Below are 23,219 nucleotides of genomic sequence, written 5' to 3'. Positions count from 1 at the left end.
TGAATCTGCTATGGAGCTCCTGGCATCCAGCTAACTATCTGACTGTATGTATTTTGACTCCAGAAGCCCTCTCAGGAATGCTGATGGAAATGGCTATTTGTAAATGCATACTGTTACATTGCTTTGCCCTCAGGTATGCTTCAGATCTTCCATTTTTTAGATTGGAAAGACATTTTACTGATGTTTCGGTTCAACTGCTTTGAACAGAGACATTCCATAGGAGTCAGAAATTAGGACCTGAAGACATGAAAATTAGGACCTGAAAACCCTTATGCTAACCGCATTTTAGGGGTTTAAATATATTAATTCTCTTTGCTTACACTTCTTCTGTATGGTGACACTTGGTCCTTCATTCTGCTTTAGCTTTTAAAGCAAAGACCTGCTCCCTGAGGCCTGAGAGCTCCACACCTGTGGCAAACAACAAGATTGAGACAGCAACAGCAAAACGTCATCATGCCACAAGGACTGTGAACTGCCAGATGTGTAGTTGTTGTCAGTGGAACAGCAAATTCGCTGGGGTGTCCTAGGATGGAGCCCAGCTTGTCTGGAGATGAAGGACGAGGAAAACTAGATAAGGGAGCCTGCTCATCTGCATTACTATGAAATCCCTGAGAACCCCTTTGCCCTAGTAGGATATCAGGCTCTCCAACACCTCAGCTCAGACAGCCTCCCCCTTTCCTTCAGCCCAAGGCTCTGCATATGAGCTGTCGTCAGCAAAACTGTTAATAACAATGATGATGCATGTAAGATGGAAAGGGGAAGCACTGTTTCTTGAGTGGGAGGTTAAGGAAACAGGTGACGCATGGTGGGAGGATGAGCAGTGAGAAATGGAGAAATGAAAAATAGAAAGTTTTCACTAGAGCTGTGACAAATATAGGCTCATCTAAGTGTAATGGAACAAGACGGCAAAGTGGGCAGACAATTTCGTGGCCTTTTGAAAGAGGAAGGAGTGACATACATACATTTGAAGATACTAAACTGACCTATGTCCTGAGACTCTTAAGCTCTGGGGGTTCATGCTGAGGTGATTTTAAGATGCTTCTTGTCCAAGTTGCTCATTCGTTGCCACAGATTATTGCTGTGTCACTGTCTCATCAGAAATGGCAGTGTGCCCACGCTGTAGGCACCAGAGTGATATATTGACACAAGCCGAGGTGGTTGTAGCTAATTCAGTTCACTAAGATGAGGACTGTGGTGGCCAAGGGCTCTTGCTGATCCTTATCAGACTTAGTGCAACAGGTCACCAGCTGAGGTCAGGAACCTCCTGAGCCACCACAGCCTAACCAGACAAGTGCCAAGATTTGCCAAGAGAGAACTAGAAGAGCCTGGACACCTTTTTAGCCAATTTGCTTGGTTTTAGGTCTCCTTTCCTGTACTTTTCACAAACTCATCTGTCACTCTTGCTTGCAGAAGGCATTGTGGAAGGTTCACAAAAGCCCTGTAAGTTTGGTTTTGATTCTGTTGTCTTTTGTTTTCATGCTGAGTAGTGCAGGCAGGATGTAACCCCTTGATATGATTTGGAGAAGAGTACTAGTGCAGTGAAGGCCAGCAGCTCCTTCAGAGCTGGGCAGCAATCCCAGGCCAGCAGGGCCTGGCCCAGGAGCAGGGCCCATCCCACCACCTTGTCCATGAGTGGGACAAGGCCATGAAGATCTGGAGGCCAGCCCCGCTGTGACATCACTGGGGCAGGGGCTGATGACCCCAGGGGTTGAAATGTGGTCCAGGGCCATGGGCAGGGTGTGGGGAGCTCCTTGGAGTGGTCAGGGGTATTGGATCTGGTGGTGCCCTCAAGGCAATGGCAATAGCGTTGACCAAGATTGGCACTTTTGATCATCTCTGCTTGTATGGAGAATTACAGAGAAAAATCTGTTCCAGCAAACAGGTGAGTAGCATAACTAAGCTGAATCCACTGTAAACAACCTTGCTCAGTGCAAATTCCCACTTAGAAGCCAAAAAGATGCCAGCCCTGCAGTTGGTGGTAGCTCTGCTTCTGGAGATTTGCTTTAGCTTTGACTGCAGCTATCCCAGCACGTGGTAGGAGGAGCTGCTGCTAAATGGCAAGTAGTCCCACGAGAGCCATGGCTGATGGCTCCTGCTCAGTTAGATAATCAACCATTTAATAAAGAGTGAGCTTCCACCTCTTTACTTCCATGGGGAACACTAATGCATTGTTTTTCCTCTCCTTAACTATTTATTTCCACAAAACTGGTAGGAATTTAGTATTTTTGAAACCTCTCTTCCTCTATTAATACTACCTGAAATTGCCCAATGGATTCAAAAGTTATTAGGAATAGCTAGATGGTTGTGCAGATGTTGACAGAGACAGACAGAAAGCATTAATGTATTAGGAAAGCACTCAAGTTTATAGCAACATAGATTTTTAAACCACGTTAACATCCAGCAGACAGCTACTGCTTTGAGGATTATGTTGCTCTCCTACACAAGTCTTCCTCCCTAATGGCTTGAGAGCTAAACAAACTTAGAAAGTGGCCATTTCTTCTTTGCTTTGACTTTATGCTTTGATGGCCTTCTCTGGGAAGGAGTGATTGCATGGCCAGGACTCAGCAGGAGAGTTTGTATAAATATTTTTCAGACACTAAAAATTTGGCTATGTACATTTGATTCCGGATATTTCAAAGTTGCAGAGATCATCTTCAAATCTGCAGTGATCATCTTCCCCCCCGTCCCCCTTTTATAAATTAAACCCCCAGTTGAATTCACCATTTTCCGTGCTAGATTTTCCCTTCTTGTACCTTGAGACCTGAAGGGCAGAGGTTATTTTACTGATGCTAAGCTTCTCATTAGCTAAAAAGCTGTGTTGCTTTTTGTGGGTATTTGTTTCTCAGAGAAGTTCAAGCTTTAGATATAAAATTTGTGAGTAATTGCTGCTTAGGAATACTTAAAATAGAATGAGAACTACATTTGATATTGATTTGAACTTTGGTTTACTTCTTTTTGAAAAAGAACAGATGCTGTTTGTGTGTTTCCTATGAGGCAGATTAAACACACTCTAAAGAGCACACCTGAGCCAAAGGTCAAGCTTTCTCAGCATGCCAGCCAGCTATGAACTGCTCCGTGGTTTTTCAATTTGGTAATGAAGGCTTATAAAGTAGATTGTAAAGAAATTATGTTTTATTTATTTTTATGTAAACTTTTACAAACTACTGAAATATATGTTTGGAATTTTTTTCTTTGGTGGCCCAAAAGAGGATAACATCTGTTTTTCTACCTACTGTATTATTTAATTTGGAAAATTCCAAGTCTTCCAATAAATTGGTCTGGCAGCTTTCACAGCAGATTTACAAGTTGAGTCATTTCCAGTACCAGTTGTGCCTACAGTTCTGCCTTTCTGAGAAGCCTATTTCTCTAAAGACCTGAGCTTCTTTCCAATTAAAGTCTGAAATGGCTTTGCCATATCTTTGGGCCACTGTGCTATTATTGTAAAACACCTCATTTAATTAATCTCATTGCCATTGGCTTTAAAAATGATGTTGTTCATGCCTAGGACAAGCACTCCATTTCTTCCATGGGAGGCTTGGTTACTCCAGAGAGAGTTGTGCCAATTACGTCAGGGAAAATCATCTCTTCAAAATGCTCCATGCTGGCCCTAAGCAGAGTAGTAAAAACGTGTTGGTGAAATAAAAACAGTGATCTGTCACCATGTACGGCTGGGACAAATTACTGAAAAGCTCACTGTGTTCCTTCCTCACCCTCTGAATCCACGTGGGTATTACAATTTAGGCTGTGTGTTTCAAAAGCAGAAGAGAAATCAATGTTGCATGAGCATTTAAAATGTCAAAGGGACCCAAACAAGCAGTGGATATGTCATTTGTTTATGATAATTTCTACTTAGAGCTTATTCTAAACTGTAAACTGTATCTTAAGCTAAGGATATGGTTTATTTATCTTTGGGAATGGTCAGAGCAGTTTTGCTGAGGAATGAAGGGAGATGGTACTTTTTTTTTACAAGGAAGAGCTTGTTATTGCCATTCATCCAAAGACAGAGCAACTGTTAGCTGGTCAGTGTGAGTGATTTTCTTAAATGAAGGTGGGGCATAACAAATCGCAGGAAGCCTGGCCATGTTCCCAGGAAATGGCACAGCATTTGTCTTACATCTATCTAAAGTGGTCACACAAAATGTCAGCTTCCCTCAGCAAAAAAGCAGAATTACATGAATTTTAAAATACCACAATAATTTCAGTACCTAGCTACATATGCCATGCAGACTGAGACATTTCCCACTGGCAGTCAAAGCAGAATGTTTAGATTATATATTATTCTTGATGGCGCTGAATGATGAATGTCAAAAACAAGTGATACTAGAGGGAAATCTATGCTAGAGAAATTCTAAACCCATTTTGAAAGGCATACTCAGCCTGAAGAAATTGATGGAACTGATATTTTTCAGAAGCCCTTGGTTTTCTCCTTTCATCTGCAGTTTCTAAATACAGGTCTGTAATATTTTTCCCACGCATTTGAAAGATCTGAATTTCTCCTGAGATGACTTCCTAACTTTTTCAACCACCACTTCACCCTTGTTACGTATTTGTCCAGATATTTTGCCACTCTAAAGTTTTGAATCAAGTAAGTTATCTTTGTGAGTTGCCTGGTTGGGCAGCTATAGGTTACAAAAGCTCATGTTTCATGCTCTTTATCTGATAGAGACAGGAGAAGAGAGAGGGATCAGACAGTCAGCGAAATGGGCCCAAATACCTCTAATCTCCTTTTTCTCTCATATTTTCTGCCTTAGGAATGGTTGCACTTCAGAATGAATATCAGTGGTTTTGTTTTTGTTTGGGTTGTGCTTTTTTTGCCTTTTTTCTGAAGATTTCACCAGTTGTAGTTGCTCTAGAATTCCCCAAGGTGACATTTGAGTATGAATCATTTCTCAGATTTTATTAGCAATTGATGTGAGAGGAGAGCAGTGAGAACAATGTTGGGATCTTAGACGCAATTCTCTTCAGTTACTGTTTTCCAATTACTCTGGTTATAAAATGTGAAAAAAAATATAAGTGGATAACCTAATTTTGTTTCAGAAGTCAGTGCTTTATTGCCCATTGTAGAAGTGGATGCCGCATTTACAGAAAAGAAGGGTTGTGAATCTGCACTGCTTGTTGAATCCTCACTGGGATTTTACCTTCCACCAGTTTTCCTTTTCATGTGAATTAACACAGCAACCAGCCTTCCTAGCCCTGTCTGCAGTGCATCTAAATCTCTGTGTGGACAACAGCAACAATCTGAAGAAGGAAAAGGGAAATGGGGTCAGGAGAGAAGTGGGGGAATTCTGGCAGGAGCAGACACGGAGAGAGCTACATTTCTCCAGGCTTCCCAGTGGTCCATTTCAGAACAGGGCAACGCTGGACATTCATGCTTCACCTGCTCACTCTTTTCATGGCCCTAGATTCAGCTTTACCTACCAGCAAAACACCCCAGCAGCCATGAGCAGCCTTGGCACTGTGTTGCACACACTTACTACTCCTGAGTGAGTTGGGTTTGTTGAAAAGACAGAGCTGTGCTTCCACCGTCAAAAGATGGTCAAAATCACTGATGGGGGCAAGTGGTCCATCTGCAGACCCTAATGAAAACAAGGTTGCTGGCTGCTTGCATTCTCCAGAAATTCACTTTGAGGTACATAACACGTTGGAAATACACCTCTCTCTTTTTTTTTTTTTTTTTCTAGTGGAAAAACTGACGCTAAGTGGCAGGATGGGAGCTGTCTGGGTATGTTGGAGGATTCCTTTTACTTTATGTGGAGGCAAAAGAATATCATGCAGAATTTCTATTCTGATGAACCGACTGCAGGTGGCAACAGCACGCTGCATAGCCTTCCTAGTCAGTCAAAGACTATTAATGCTGCTTACATAGAGGCAAAAAATTATAGCATTTTCAGTAACGCTTCTAGAAAATTTTCCAGCTGACTGCACCAGCTGCAAATTGCTAGAAACATTTCCAGATTCTGTGAGTTTTCATTGTAACAGAGGACGTGGTTTTCAACATGTATTTTGAATAAGATGCTGCATGTTTCATTTTGTAGACATAATACTGCAGGTGTACAGAGGAAAATTAGCAAACTATTCTCTTTTGGTTATCCCGCTTGGATGGGCAATCTCAGGAAGCGCATCCTGATTTTTAATGATGCCTGTAAAAGTGCACAGATGGGTATGTACAAATGCAGTTGTGTAGCATTCACCAGCGATGCTCTTGAAATGCCACTTCATCACCTCGTCAAAAAAGAGCCACACACATACCTACAGAAATGCTTGCCACATCCTCTGTGTAAAGCGGTATTATCTGCCAAGAGATTCGTAATGCCCTATTTCATTCCCTCTTCACTATGTATCCAGCTTCCTGGGCTTAGCAGTAGATAAGCAAACACTGGCACTCTATAAAAATTTTTAAGTATGATGAACTGCAGTGTTCTGGCATTTTTCTCAAAAGTCAGCTTAACTGTTAACTCCACTGACCCCTAAAATATTTAAATCTGTTATCGATGTGTTCACAGGCACAGGGAGAAAGCAGAGAAAAAAATAATAATAGTTTTGATTACCCATTGCAGCAAAGAAGTGTCAATGTAATCATAATGTATACTAATAATGACCACAGAAAATCTTTCAAGTGTGATAACATCATATTTGTAGTAAGGCCAAAGTGTCTGGTGGCATCTACAGGATATGATAAGCTTCTCTGTCATAGTGGTAAAGTGTGAAACCCTGTGATTAAATGAGCTTTGTATAATTGACCCATTCAATTGCTTGTTCTCGATTAATCTCCTCTGGGTCTATTTCCAGTATTGCAAACCTCTAATCTGCTTTCAAAGAGAAGAACTGTCCTTCAAAATGTAAAAATGCATCATCTGGAGGCAATTCTTCCTTTCTTACTGAAGTGTGGAAATTCCCTTTAAATGAGACTGAGTCAGCTTTCCAGATTTACAGTATTTAAAATCAATATCTTATAACCCTCCACAAACCTGGTAGATTGATATTTTAAATAAATATGTATAAATGAATTGGGATTTCTTCCTACTTTGTTTAAAAATCTTTACTTTAATGGAAGTTCAGTTCGTTACATCCACCCAGTGGCTTGATTGTTTTCAGAAAATTATTCTTATGCATAAATACGTAGTAGATATAATATTTTTGAACTAAAAATGGATAAATACTGTTTTTCCTATAAGAGAGGATAATAGAGATGTAATAGAAACTTCTATTTCTATTTCTGTCACTTGAGAAAATATCACACTAATAATAACATGATAATATTTGAGGAATAGCTAGGAATACACAAATCTATCTGGGATAAGGGTGCTTTGAAAAGGAGAAGTAGAATTCACTAACCCTTTAAGTGTCAAGCTACTTTCTGTAATGCTTATTCATATTAGTTTTTCTTCCTTTCAATTAGGCAGTAGTTTCACTATACATTTTTCAAAAAGTGGGGATATAAGAGCAAATGCAAGGGAAACACAGTTGGAAAATCTGGTTATATCTGTGACATACTGTCCAAATGCATATCATAATATATCATTTTTGTGTGTGTGTGAAAACAACCCTGCTAATTATGGTGGGTGTTTTCCATTTTATTTGGAGAAATCCACACTTCATATCAAGATCCTAGGACTGTTTCTCAGAGGCACGGATACCACCCCAAGATCTGAGGTGTGTTGCATCCTGAAGTATTGAGTGCAACAGCACTAAAGACTCATTTTGGACAGGCCCTGAGATGCTTCTCAACTTGTCTCCCATACAGTTTGAGGAGGCTCTTGATAAAGTATCATTGGGTATAGCTATCGCAACACCTATCTCACATTAATCCATGGTAACCCTCAAATGCAACAAGTGGCACTTTCATTACACGCTATTGCTATTTCCAGGAGTCCTTCACCTTGAGGCATCTGCGCCAGACAAGGCTTCTCACTTCTGTTCTTTTATTCATTGGCATCCCATATGTCACCTCTACTTTCACGTTTGCAGCCTTCGTTTCCCTCATGTATGTGCATGTTCGTATTTTTTCACGCAAGGTGTCCCATTCTCCCACTCTCCTGCCAGAGTAGGCTCATCTCACAGTCCTTAGAAGCAGTATTTTCATGCCACATTCCACATCTTTTCCCAAAAAGCTGAGTGTGCGCTCATAATCTCTACACTGGTTTTCCACCCTGATGGCTTCTCCCATCAAGCTGCTACCCAGTTTCTGTAGCCTTCCTCCCCTCTCCATATCAATGCTCTGCTGATCCTTCTCTACTGTACTTAAGCTGTGGTTTCCCCCTATGCTTTGTCTGTCACCTTCTAATTTTTGTCCTTCCTCCTATCTCTTATTCCTTTCTCTTCTTTCTCTTTCAAGGTGTCAACAGTTCGAACACAACTGGGTTACACAGCCAAGCTAAAATGAGTAATGCATTGAGAGTAATGTGCTTTTCTGCCATCAGCTTGTTCTTTGATCCACAGAGCTTTAACAAAGTGTAATGAAAATGCTACCTGTCTCTGATGCGAATATGGGGAAATGTGTTGATTGCTGGAAGCCAACAGGTTTCCAGATAGAGATAGTTAAGACATATGCTAGCAGCTCACCACAGTCTTATCCAGTATTGACATGGGCAAAATCAACGTGACTACAGGCAGTGAGAATTAAAATTATGGGAACTGATAACTGCTAAATCATGTGTTCTTTAACTCTTCAGTATAAAACTGTATGGGGTCTGTACCACCATCCTTTACCTTTTCCGGGTCCCTCCCCCCTAGCTTTCATCCATGTCAATGAGCTTTTCCCAGTGATGACTGCAATTTTCCCTGAAACGTGTGAATAGGTCACATAACCAAAACTTACCACATCACACCTAAGCTAAAGGTGCCATGAAGTTGTATAAAATAGCTTTTTTTTTTAACCCGCCATTGAAACATGAAAAGCATAAATGATGTCAGATGCCAAGTTATGTTTGAAGATGAAGCATCATGTTTTAAAAATAGTTTTTAGTATGTTATTATTATTATTATTATTACTCAAATAAGGTCAGACATTGCTCGGTACAGATTAAGGTATTTTATTTTATAGAGGGAGCTGTCTCCTGTTTGCCATGAAACAGTTTGCCACTGTTTAGGTGCAATATGAAATGCCGTTCTCTACAGTTCCAGCAGTCCCAGATAACCAACAAGTGGAATAACATAACGTTTAAAATAAAACCAAACATCTATGTGTCCCCATAAAGAAAGTCATTTCATTCCTTGTTTACACTAAAGAGCTGTATCCTTTTCAAAAGAAGTTTTGTTCAGCAAACCAGTTTTCACATTTTCAGGAGCTCTTGATCTTCTACTGGGTTACCCAAATTTTATTTGGTAGACCACCATTATCATGGAATACAACAGCCTTTGGTGGGAATGGCACAAGCTCCAGAAGGAGGCATTTGTCTGTTTGCTCATCATGCACATAATTCTCTTTCAAATAGGTACTATATACTTTCCTCCAAATTAAGTGTGATTTACAATTCTAAATACAACCCTAGTTATTTCAGATGAGTAGAAAAGTACAGCCTCTCCTAGTCTAATAGTGGATGTATATGGTACTCTCTCCACAAGCTGTGGAACAGGACAGTAAATACCGAAAACAACCTTAGAAGAATTTTATTGATTATGCCACCCCCCCCATATTATTTTTTAAATTTATTTTTATATTTATTTTATTCATTTATTTTTATTTATTTATCTATTTATTTATTTATACTTGTCAGGTAAATCTTTAAATGAAAAAAGTGGAGTACAGGATGCCTCCCATTTAAAATTAGAGTGCACCAGTTGACTCTTTCACAGACAAATAGTACTACAAAGTTGTGTTTTGTTTTCCTAACCAATGTCTAATTTTCTGAAGCTCTTTCCCTACCCTCAAATTCACTTCAAATCATAGAATTATGGCCTCTCTTCAAAAATTTTGTCTTTGCTTTTCACTTTGGTTCTCCAATAGTCTATTACCATAAGGATTTTTTTCCACAAGGCAAGCAACATTTAACATGAGTTAAATTTAGTATATTGCAAAACTAGTTTAAGGAGAGTAGTAATTAATTAATGACAAATCATTGACTCAAATTTTGAAATTACTGTTGGGGGCTTACAGATCTCAGTGATGCAGGAACATTTATTCAATATTATTCTGCCTGCAGTGGCCTTCTTACTATATACATCATTAACTCCTCGATGTGCAGTTAACAAATGAACAAGAAAAGAATGAATTCAAAGTAAAGAGGGAGGTGACAGGAAAAGCTGAAGTGTCTTTGTTTGGTTTTCAGGGTTTAGTATTTTAAACCCCAAAGCTGCAGCTTTTTTTTTTTTTTTAACCTTAAGAAGCAGCAAAATGTGATTAACGCAGGTTGTAAACATTAGGGCTTCTTGTTACTCTCACAATGTAATTAACACTACCCTACCAACTCCTTGGCATAATACAGAATATGTTCTTCCTCTCTTAACTAGTATACCTACAGAAAACTAAGATGGTAGCTCATAATGTGAAATCTACAAATTTCATGCCACTTACAGTTATAGAATCACATCCCAGGGAAAAGTTGAGCTTCATTAGACTGGTATTTTTCCTTCACTTTTATTCGGGTTCAGGGGTGGGGAGTAATGGTTCATGAACATTTTTATGGAAATTCATCCTAGTTTAGAAAATCAGAACAAAACATTACATAGATAGTGTTGGTGGCAAATGACTACTGAAATGCAATTGCTACACTTTTCTGCAGTTGCTTTAGCGTGCCATCATCTTTCATGATGTGGATGGGAAATGCAAAGGGAAACAGCTATTGCTGGTACCAAATTACTGCACAGACTCCAGCTGTGAGACAGTAATTGGTTCTTTGTGTGAGTCAAGAAAAGATGGGCACATTTTGAATCTGTTAAAATGTAGTACAGGTTGGTCAATCTACTCGAACAATCTCAGTCTGGTTTATCACACAAATAGCATGGAAAAATAGTGATTCCTGAGTACTGAACAGATAGTTTCAGTCTGAGGACTTGTTTTAATGATGTAGTTTATAAATAAGAGGGTAATAGGTGTAGTAGTGCTCTGCAGCACTGGCATCATTAATTCACCATCAAATTTAAGCATTATTCAAGTTCATCTATAAGTAATGCCTGTGTTAGGCATAAGTAGTTTTCAGCTGTCTAAACATCTTGGGATATGTGTAGTCTTGTCACATTATCATCTTTCCCAAGATGTATTTAAGCCCTTGCTTTTTTGCCAGGCACACTTAGTGTGTTGCTGCACTGAAACATCATTATATGAAAAATGTGTATCGAAAGTGGGTTAGTCTAATATATTATGGAAAAAAAAAAAAAAAAAAAAGAATCTCTCAATGCCACCAGTAAGATTTAGGGACTCTGTAGGACTAACGTCTGCAAGATTTGAGATCAAATTTTTGAAAGTGACTCATTGATTGGGGATTGTAACATATGAAAATAATAGAAATGTTCTTTCTTCAAAGTACCTAGCTTCTGTTGGTTTTCAACTATTAAGTTTGCATCTATTTGAGGAAAAAAAAAACAACTGTTACAATTCAATCCACCCCAGCTCTGAGGTGGGTTAAGGACGAACCACATAGCAGGTTACAGTACTGTATTTGAATGGTTTTCAGATATGAATCAGCTGGTGGTTGGCAGACTACTTAGAGCATGGACCAAACACAGGACTACACCCCTCACTTGCCTTTAGATACCCGAGTCCCTAAAGGCCAGATTTGCAACTAAGTTTAAATCAAAGGTTTTGCCTTTTCCCAATATTGCAGTCCTCCAATGATCTATGATCTGTGCAGCCAGAGAGGATATTCACATAAGCACAAATGTGTGCCTGTTGTTGGGGGGAATGTTAATCCCTCCTGGATGAGAAAGTGAATCTGCATATCAGATGAGAGCCAATTTGTTGTATCTTCTCCCACTAATGGCCAGCAGCAGATAATTCAGAAGAATTTTCAAGAAATTCAGTAATTTGCCCAAGAGGAGTTTCTGTTAATGCTCCTTCCCCTGTCCCTCCTACCTCTGGCTTAATCACAGGCCTCGTGAAGGTTTCTATCCCTTCTTTATACATGTTTTATATAATCTAATCCTTTCTTTAAATTCTATCTCATGTAGCTGAATGCTTTCACTTTAATAGCTAATATTTTCTTTCATCGCTTTAAAATTTGTTTCATTTTAATTCCACCGGATGAAGTCTTGTTCTTAAATTATGAAAAAAATGGAACTAGAAATGCAGCTTTTATCTTCTCCCTGCCATTCATTATTTTTTATAAAGTTCTGTCATGTTCTCTCTTATTCATGCCATCCCTAAACAGGTTTAATCTTTTCAGTTTCTCCAAATACAAAATCTTCTCTGTTAGCTTCTAATCATTTTCATATCCTGTCTCCAGATACTTTCAGTATCTGCAAAAATCTATTTTGCTGTTGAGTTCCCAGAATTGAACAAAGAATTCAAGATGTAGCAGATAACTGATCTGTGGGAATTATAATATTTCCAGTCTGATTTTTTCCCACTAGCATTTTCTTCACTTTCTAAACACTGCTGTCCATTGAGCTTTCCACAGTAATGCCAGGATCACTTTTTCTGAGCAGTTGCGCTCAGTTAAGATCCCAGTAGGCTGTGTGAATAACACAAAATATTCCAGCCTGATTTAAGTTTTCCAATCATTAATCCCTTTAGCTGCTGTGGTGTTTGTTCAGCTTCTTAGGTGAGGTCTTTGTTCACTATCTCCGAGCCTCTTTCACACTAAGTGAAATTAAACAACAGCATGTGTTCTGTATGTATATCATTTTACCCCTTCCCAAATCAATAATATTTTTAACATATTCTTTTAACTCACACATTTCCTCGAGATGCCAGGTTGTCACAGGCAGCCTGTACGTGCATACCCTTGGGACATATCTATGCTGCCCCCCACAGTGAGTGCAAACGCAGCCAAGCATGCCTGTAATGGTATAGCACCGCACTTCAACTCATACCCTGCCTGCTTCTCAACGGGCGACCTGGCTGCCTTGTTTAGAGTCGCTTCGGTATCTCAGCATGGCACTACACTGTGAAGGGCAGACATGAGCCTAGTCATGTTGAAAGTCAACCAAATAGTACTAATATTTGCTTTCCAGCAGTTTTGAATGCTCAGCAGTACCTTCTCTCCCACCACAAGGCGCCTTTATAAACCTCTGATAATTATTTTTTAAAGAATCTGCTGAAAGTCTGAATGCATTTACAGATACTTCATTTTCCTTATGCCAGTATTTCCTCAATATAGTAAAAAAATGTAACGTAGCCATGCAGAAAGGAAATTTTTCTTTTACAAAGCTGGAGCCTAGGGGTTCATCCCCTATCATAGCATATTCATGTTTTATTACTTCCTTCAATTATCAATTCAACTCATTTTCCAGGGACCGAAGTCTCTAATTTCCAAGAGGACTGCCAGCCTATAGACACAGGAAAATGGCTTTTCATTGTCTCCTGACAGAATTATTATTACAATTATTACATTATTTAAAATTTACGTTATACATGTCTAAAAGGCCACAATTAAATTAGGCCCCATTGTGCTAGCCACTATACAAATGTGTAACAAATGGTATTCCAGGCCCTCAGGAAAAACACTTAATTCTAATGTAAACTCCTTGGGGCAGAAAATATGTACATTTTTGTTCTGTGGGAATACAATGGCACTGGAGTCCTTCACCAGTGCAGCTGCACCACAATCCTAATAAAAATATAAGTAATGGTAATTAATATAAGTATTAAATATTGTTATTTCAATTCTACCACATCTTACCAACCTTTTTTTTTTTTTTTTTTTGGTATAGTGTCCTAAGATCATATGTAATTCTTTTGGTTGAAGAATTCTTTATTTGTTTTAGTGCTGTGCTAGGAATACCTTGCTCTGCCTACAGGGAACAAATAGTCCGATGGAATAAGTATTTGGTGGGATGAATGGTGTTTAGAGAGAGGACAAATGGCAAGAGAGAGGGGACACCATCAAAAGCTGTTCTTCTGTGAATGTTAACACTTGTTCAATGTTCCACGATGAACTCCTTCAGTACACTGCGTTACTGGAAAAAATCCTCCACGCTGAGAAAGACGCACATGTCACTACTGAGTCAGAAGTTGGCAGTGGACATATCAGCACACTTTTTTTTTTCAAATGTTCTTTTTTTTTTTGTTGTTGCCCTCCCCCATGGAGGTATACACTCTCTAAAAAATGTTGCCAGAAGGCATTCCAGTTGTTGACTTAAAAGTATTGTCCTCAACACAAACTGGGAAAAATGGGAACAAAATGTTAAAGAACAAATGCACAATAGCTTAGTGTTAAAATGTTAGAAAATTGTGATGTTCGTTAATAGTGATTAGTTACTGAAATGCAAGAATTTAGTATTTTTTTCTGTTGCAACCCCCCAACCATAGAAATACCATGACTGCAAAGAGTTTGAGTATCAAACCGGCCTCTTTGCAGTTAGTGCCCTACCTTGTTAATGTGTTCCAAAAGTTAGGCTCCAAATAACATAAAGCTAGTTAAAATTAAATACATTTCAAGTAGAGTTTTAAAGAACAGTTAAATACTTTACAAGAATGAGAATGGTGAGCTAACTAAGGGTCTGTCCTAAAGCTACAGGTGACATCCATCTACAGAAACAGCTCATCTCTTTCAGTAAAATATCATCATAAACTTGATATGAAAATTAAATCTAGAAGGCAAAGATATCTGCACAGTACTAAGAATAAGATGCATCTGATTGTGCCTGCCTGCAAGTCCTTTAAATATCACCCAATTGTCTCAATTGCACCTTCTGGAAATCTTTTTAATTACTTTCAGCCTAGAGAGGGAAACCTGTTTAGAAGCATGTGTGTAAAACTGCATTGAAGAATAAAAGCCTCAAGAACATGTGAAATAGTATCACTATTTAAGAGCTTTGTATCAATAAAGACCAGAGAGAAAGTCTGTCCTATCATTTTTCTAGCCTCTCCTGGGCTTCCACCTGGAAGAAAGTGCTATGAAAATCTTTTGTAAGAAAAATGAATAGGCATCATATCAATGGCACTGTTTCTTGCTGTCAAAACAACGACCATTTATTTCAGCGACATTTGTGTTGATAAAACTCTTTCTTTTCAAAATACATGTTAAGTTAAATAGCATCTTTATTTTTCCAAAAGGTTTTAGAATATAAATTGCTTTCCAGAATTCAGGCTTTTTAAAGAAACATATTAATTATCAGTAGTGCTCTCCCGTGTGATTAAAAGGATGAAAATATTTTATATAAAGAGGAGCAGAACGTCTCTTACACTACAGGAGCGAGCATGTGGCAGATCTTTTATTTCTCTAATGCTTCTTCCACCTCAGAGAAAGTGGATTTGCTAAGGTAAATTATTTCATTCAGCTGTGCTAGGCTCTGACTGGACTTATCTCTTTTAACTCTAGAATTAGTATTTAGCATGCAAATTAGACAGATAAATAATGTGGTGACCCCGCTGTCTTTCATACCCAACCTTCCATCTCCCTCACTTGCGCTGTCATTGTCATTTGGCTGTGTTGTGATCTGCCAGCAGTTCTGCTGTAAGCGCCTTGTTTTGTGAAGAGCTCCTGGGGGGGAGTCTTTCTTGTCTTTGGCAAACTCTTCCTAAAGAGTATTTCTGCAGTGTGCCAGCAGCTTTTGGCACAGATTCATCAGCTCACAGTGACTTGCAGTGCTGATACTTAATAGTCATCCCCAGTAGCTTAGCAGTGGCAGTAGCTGAGATTGATAATGCAGTCTCTGATCTGCATCTCGCGTGTTGGGTTTCTTCTGTCTGGTAAACTTGGAAGACCAATTTAATCTATATAAACCAGAGATCCATCTTTCACTTTGGAGGATGTTTTATCAACTTTACTGTTATTGAGAGAAATTGTGTGAAAATAGATTCAACAAACGAATACCACTGAGCCTTTGGTAGACGAGGAGGAAAAGAAGAATGAAAGAGGGAAGAAGAACTGCCTCAGCCTTTGCCTGTTGTGCAAAGCAAGGAGAAAGAAAGGACGTGAAGATGGGTGTCTGTGACATGGAGAAGGCTGTGGGAAAGCATGCCGTCCTCTAGGTAAAACAAAAGAGACCTGAAAACTCAAAGTGTCAGGACCCGACAATACCTCCCATCCATCTGGCAGTGAGGGAAACGTTAAGACCCCTGCCAGAAGGGGCAGCTGCATAAGTTTCCAAGCTTGTCCCTCCCAGGCACTGCTGCGCTGGCCAAGCAGATGAACACTATCCATTTTATCCTGATTCATGCTTGTCCTCTCCCTCCTCTTCCTTTCTACCACACGCATTTCCCTTCCTGCTGCCTGCCTGCACAGCACCCAGGACAGCCAGCCCTGCTCTTCCCCGTCCCTTAGGCCACCAGATGAAACAAGCAGCAGTGAACAAAAACTGCATCCTCAGTTCTCACTTCTGAGAGATGATCTTCAGGGATCCCAGCAGACCCCTAAAGCAGCTTCTCGCCAGAGGATTCGGAGCTAAATCACTTATAAAATGAAATGCAAATAAGTTAGGAGGCCTCAGACCAAAGGGGCCATGAAGGCCGGGTGGTGGAAGTCCAAGTCAACCCCCGACATTTCACGGCGCGGGCACCCACCGCCCAGCACCCCCGCCGCCCCGGGGTGTCTGAGGGGCTGCTCCCCGAGCGGGTGGAAGTGCGGGCGTGCTTTGGGCTGACTGTTCCCCTGAGGAACGAGCTGAAGAGCCTATTCCGGCTCGGGGAGGCACGTTGAGATGGGGGTGAAGGCCGGGCCGGGGCGGTGCCTGGCTGCAGGGTGGTGGTGGTAGAGGAGGAGGAGGTGGAAGAGGTGGAGGAGGAGGAGGAAGAGGCCAGGATATTCCTGAATGAACGTCTCCCTCCCTCCTCACCCCACACCTCCGCCCGCTGCCCGCCTCCCGCCCGCCACTCGCCGGCCCCGCTCCGAGGCGCAGCCAGTTTCTATAGCGACGGCGCCGAGCCGCCGCTCCTCCGAGTAGTAACAAAGCCGGCTGCCCGCGGCCGCGCCGACACGGAGGGGAAGCGGCTCCCGAGGCCGCCCGCCCGCCCGCCGCAGCACCCAGGCAGGTAACGGAGCGAGGGGCGCCCCGCTCCCCGGCCGGCACATGGGGGTCGCCGGGCTGAGGGACCGGGCGGCGGCGGCCGAGGGGGCGGCGGTGAGGGGCATGGAAGCGGCTCGCTGGGCGCCTTCGGCCGGCGGGTTGACCTGATGCCCTGGCCGAGGCTCCGAGGGGGGCGCACGGGGAAGCGCCCCGGGCTCAGCACCCTGCTCTGCAAACGGGGGGCTCGGCTTTGTACCCCCTTCCTGAGGGCAGCCAGGATTACCCTTGGTGACGAGAGAATTCCTACTACTGCTGCCGTGACCCACCCTGTAAAAATACGCTTTGCCCCCGCCTGGCAATCGTGGGGTCACAAAGTTTAATTTGTTTGGCTTTATAAAGTAACGTGGAATAGGATGGTAGTTTTTCTATGTGTTACTTGTTACAGAGCTAAAGCGTTGATACTGAGGAGTAATCATGAAATTGCTGCTTGGTTTTAGGAGTAACTGTAGCAAAAGGTTTTATGCCAGATGAGTTTGTAGCATTCAGAGTCAATCCCCATTAGAAGACAGAGTTGAGGTAAGACGGTAGAGATGCCAAAACATCACGTCTGCTTCTCTTGGACAGCCAAAGTTAGACAAGAATTAGCCATTCTGTGCTCTTGAGGTAGTAATGTCAGTGGGACGACAGGAAGGTCATGAGCAGGACAGTTGTCTGAGCAGTGCTTGTAGTGTCTGTACATATATGCATCTGTAGCACACGCATTTTAGCAGGAGTTGGAAATTCAGAGCAGCTTCCCAATGATAACAGAATGGCTGTCCTTGCATGGTAAGATCCTAAGGAGCAGCCATGGTGGTTCACTGATGAGTGATTTAGGAAATAATCCAGTGGATGGTCCAGGGCAGCGTTCTGCCATAACATGGATGCAGCCAGGAGGACCCTCTAAACAGGATTTTCTGAGATGTGAACAAGAAACAAACTGGGACCGGTGTGTGAGTTGAGGAGGGTGTGCCCATCATAGTTATTGATGGATAGACAAGAACTGAAATTTTAAGTAACAAGTGATCTAAATATCAGATTCTTTGAGATTTAGAAGTCTATGTAAGTAAATATCAGGATATTGGAACCCCAAAGCTAAGTAAGTATCAACTGGAGGAAGTTTTTGAGAGACATAAAAAATAGTGACTATTGAATGAAAGGTGGGGCTACAAATACCATTTCAGTAAACAAGGTGAAAATATATTGTTGGGTAGAAAGAGAAGATACAGCTCTCTTCAGCAATGGTGAGCACAAGCAACATATAAAATTCAGCCTTCTTTTCTTGCAAATGTATGACTGAAATTAAGTTTTAAATGAGGGTTAATCAAGGTTAAGTGTTTTTACTGTATCTATTTGCTATGATATCTCATTTAAATTTTATATTGAGAATTCAGATCTCTTAAAAGAAAAATTCTGGAGTTTCTTATTTATTTGGATTGCAATGACTTGCGCAGTGTTTATCAGTGTTTGTCCTTTGCTTCTTGCAGAAGTGTCAAAACAGTTGTTTTGTTGGAAAGTTATAACCTTCTGAACGACCTCTGTTTTTCATGCAACACTGAAAAGCAAACTCGAGTTTATTAAGTGTGTAAAAATGTAGACCTCAGATTAGTTTAGCATGATGGAAAATAGTATTTCAAGACCATACCCTGGGCTATCTGAAATTGAATGCAACTAGCAGGAAATAAAAGGTCAGCTGTGTATAATAAAGACCTGGGGACTTCTATTCCCTTAGCTGCATGGCAGAGAATGAGAGAAACATCAGACCTCAATGCAATCCTGCTTTAAAAGCTAAAACGACAGGCAAAATGTTTATGGTTACACAGCTACATGACATTTCAGTCCTGAAATTATTCCATGTGGAACAACTGCAGACTCCCCTTGATGAAGTTTAGGGTGGGGGAATACAGTAGTTGAGGCAGAACCAGAAAGGAACAAGACAGCTCGCTGTAGATGTGTCCCATAGTGTAGCCTAACATGTATAAGGGCTTCTAGTGGTCTGAGCAGTTCTAGCGCTTAGATCCTGTCTCAGACTGTGTCATTTCACACCTTCCTGATCGGATGCCTCTCCATCCAAACTAGGTTTATAGGAATCCTCTTCTCAAATTGTCATGACGATGCCCTCTAAAACTCTGCACTCCAGCAGTGATATAATGCCACTCACTGCAGGAACCAGTACTCACCACTATTTCTCCTGCCTAAATCAGTCTCAGTTTAATATATGTTCATCTATATTTTAGGTTTGATGACTATGTTAAGTGGATTTGCTGGAGATGTATGTATGCTTGCTGTAGCCAGCAGCTATTTCAGGTATACAGAGACACTTATCACCTGCTGCCTAGGGGGTTGTGATTTCAGTCCTTCCAGCAAGGTTGCTAAGGAGTACCAGGCATCCTCTGAGAGCAAAGCTCAGGAAATTCTCCTGTGGCCTTTGCATGCAATGTGTGCTGAAACACTTATATCCAATATAAACTGCTGTTCCAACAGTAATGGAATATTGGCAGATGTGTACCTTAGCATAGGTACATGATACATTACCATACAATAGTTGTGACTTTCCAGTATAAAGAAAACATTTTCAAGTGTGAGAATGATGTTGTAAGCTGCAAAGAACCAAGGCCTCCCGAAAATGTAACTTAGGTTTCAAATTCATTTGCAATGGCACACAAAAAAGTACAAGCTTTTTTCACAAAGATGTGCAGCTTTTAACCTACTGCAGCTCTACATTTTTTTAACCCGAATCCTTTGTGGTTTCACTCTTTTCCTGCAGAGAAGATGCAGCACAGCACTTTAGGCACAAAACCCGCCATCATTAAGCATAACTTTCCTTTTTCCATTTTATCTTTTTCACTCTCTTTCACAGTCTCTTCACATCTCTTTCACAGTTTAATCTATTTTTTCAGGTCTGGTGGGGCTTAAGCTAAATTATTTTGCAGTGAGTGGTGGATAGTTGTTCATGTGAAGGTTTACTTTCAGTAAATTGGCAAATGGATAGAAATCTTTACTAACTCACCAGACAAGATCCATGTAAACATTCAGTAAAAGTTTAAATTGCACAGCAGCACTGTAAGTTTCATCCAGGTAGCATGAAAACCTGAGATGCTCCAGCATCTGCAAAGCGCTGAGCAGAGACCTGAAATTTATTACAGGTTTTTCTGATGTCTCCTGCAGTTTCTGGGAAATTTAGCTGGAGTGTAGCAAAGTTACGAACCTAAGACTTTCAGAGGGCCACAAGTGGTTTGTAGGCATGTATTGTTTTGAAAGCAATGTCTATAAAGATTACTAGTACTGGTGCTGCCACGTTCAGGGATTGAAATTGGAAGGGGCACATATGGATATCTCAGCTTTCTTGCTTCAGCTGGGAGTTGCTTAGGTTGCAGGGAGAAACAGCAACCTGGTAGAAAGAAAGGGATGTGACAGTCTAGGTTTGAGAACAGCTGTAGAAAAACCTGAAAAAAGGCAAAAGGTGTTTTGGGGCTGCAGTGAGGAGCAAGGTAGGGTTTGATGTGCAGCCTGTGATGGAGACATAGCCCTGGACTCATAGAGCATGGTGGGAGAGAGCTAGCTACCTGTGAGGAGTCAGGCTGAGGTGGTACTGGATCAGGGGCAGGCTGGTGGAGGCCTGGCCAGAAAAATACGTGAGTGTGAGGTTGTGTGCTCCAGTTCTTCCCAGTGTGTGGCCTGGTTAGGGGCTGAAGGCTTCTGATGTCTTTATGGAACCCATTGTAAGCATTCAAATAACATCTGTAGCAAAAGGTGTTGGTCAGAAAACCCAAATATTTCCATGATAGTTTCAGGGCAGGTGGTGCCCCAGGCAGGGGAACCATTTTTGGCAGGCAGTTCACAGCAAAGAGACAAAAACCCTATTTCAGATGATATATGGATAGCCAATCTGTAAACCTCGTGCAGATGTGCTGCTATGAACAGAGAGGAAATATTCCACCCTTAGTGACTCACAAGCAGTGATCTGATCAGAGTCTCCTTGAAAAGACATCTGACCTCGGAGCTTCTATTGTGTAGAACAGTTGCATGTAAAAGTATGGGTAGACCCTGCAGCAGCTACAATGCAGGTACTGAGAGGAAGAGGTTGCCAGGAACCTGCCGAAGCCATTTGGTTCCTGATGTGTTGGGGGATCTGGAGTATCATCTGCACAACAGTATTATGTGGTGGAAACAAACCCACTCAAACCTAAAGATGATCTTGGCCTTTCACTCTTAAAATAATTTTTAAAGTAACTCTCAGAAAAGCTTGAAAAGGCTTGTCAGTGCTTCTACCACAGTGGAAAAGGCTTAGCTTAGGTAATTAGAAGTTTATGAACACCTGAAGGAGAAATTTTAGGTAGGATTTGAATTGCCCTTTGTCCAGGTAAAGCGTTGTATAACATGCGTGTTATGAGGGCTTTTATCTTCCTGTATCTTTTTCAGTTCATTGAATTACATTCATAGGCTGTTAAAGTGACAGCAAAATGAAAGTCAACGCAGAAAGAAGCAGAGTTATGTTTGGTGCTAGGTTTAAATGGCGTATAACAAGTGAGTTGTGGGGCCACAAATAAAGAGAATAAAACATTCACCAAACAACCACCAGTTATCCTGCATGCTCAGCGAAGTCTCCTCTAGAAGAAAATGTTGTGTGATTGTGTGACTGAAACTATTGTAATGCATACATTCAATAGAAAGCTGATGTTTTGTAACTCAGTAGTACTTGGCTCTGCTTTACAAATCACAGCTAAATATTACAGCCATTTTACTGTGTCCACTAAATCAAGGAATGCTTTTGTACCTGATGCTTTGTTCCTGTAATCAAGTTGCCTCTCATTCACTGATAAGTTAAGCAGATTGAGCTCTTAAAGCCTTCACTGAAAAGAGTTTTTTTTCAGCTCATGAATAATTTTTAGTGACTGATCTCACGGTTCCTGACCAATCATTCAGTAACCTTTTAAGTGTGTGAACAACAGAACTGTGCAAAATATCTTAATTTGAGCCTCACCCAAGCATGAATGGTACTGTATCTAAAGGAAAAACAGCTGTTTTTTGTCCCCCCTTACCTATCCAATGTTGCTAAATCCTTGTTGTTAAGCTCTCATATATGGTGATTTGTCCTGTGTGACTTCTATATACTTTCGGATTATTTGCTTTCCAGTAGAGAGTCCCTCATGCTCAAGGACTGGTTTGATAATTCCAGATTTTGTATCTGGTTGCACTCAGGAGCATCACTAGAGCTAAGCTGTTATAAATCGTGGTGGTTTTACTCTGCTGGGCTGCTGAACTCCACCACAACTGCTCTCTTACTCCCCCTCCTCAAATTAAAAAAAAAAAAAAAAAAAAGGAGAAAATATGATGGAAAGGAACTCACCAATTATCATCATGGACTAAACAGACTCAGTGTAGGGAAATTGATGTAATTTATTGCCTATCGCTGGCAGACTAGAACAGTAAGAAATCAAAAGCAAACTAAGAACACCTTTCCCCCATTTACCCTCTTCCACATCCTCCCCCTGAGCAGCGCAAGGGAACAGGGAAATGGGGGTTACACAGTCAGTCCCTGATGTTTCGCCTCCACCACTCCCTCACGGTCACTCTCTGCCCCTGCTCCACGTGGGGTCCCTCCCACGGGATGCCGTCCTTCCCAAACTGAGCCTGCGGGGGCTGCCCACAGGCAGCAGCTCTTCAAGAACTGCTCCCACACGGCTCCGTACCATGGGGTCCATCCCCCAGGAGCAAACTGCTCCAGCACGGGTCCCCCACGGGTGGGCGGCAGCTCCCCCCAGACCCCCTGCTCCTGCGTGGGCTCCTCTCCACGGCTGCAGCTCCGGCCCGGGGCCTGCTCCTGCGGGGGCTCTCCATGGGCCGCAGCCTCCTCCAGGCCACATCCACCTGCTCCAGCGGGGGCTCCTCCACGAGCTGCAGCGTGGAGATCTGCTCCATGTGGGACCCATGGGCTGCAGGGGGACAGCCGGCTCCACCAGGGGCCTCTCCCTGCACAGGCCGCAGGGGAACTGCTGCTGCGTGCCTGGAGCACCTCCTGCCCTCCTGCTGCACTGACCTTGGGGGCTGCAGGGCTGGTTCTCACTCCTCGTTCTCCCAGTTGCTTGTTGCCCAGCCATTTTTTTCCCTTTCTTAAATCTGTTCTCACAGAGGTA

Source organism: Cygnus atratus, chromosome 2 (genome assembly GCF_013377495.2).
Source record: "Cygnus atratus isolate AKBS03 ecotype Queensland, Australia chromosome 2, CAtr_DNAZoo_HiC_assembly, whole genome shotgun sequence".
Lineage (NCBI taxonomy): Eukaryota > Metazoa > Chordata > Aves > Anseriformes > Anatidae > Cygnus > Cygnus atratus.
The sequence above is the reverse complement of the archived record's forward strand: the minus strand, read 5'-3'. Positions refer to the sequence as shown.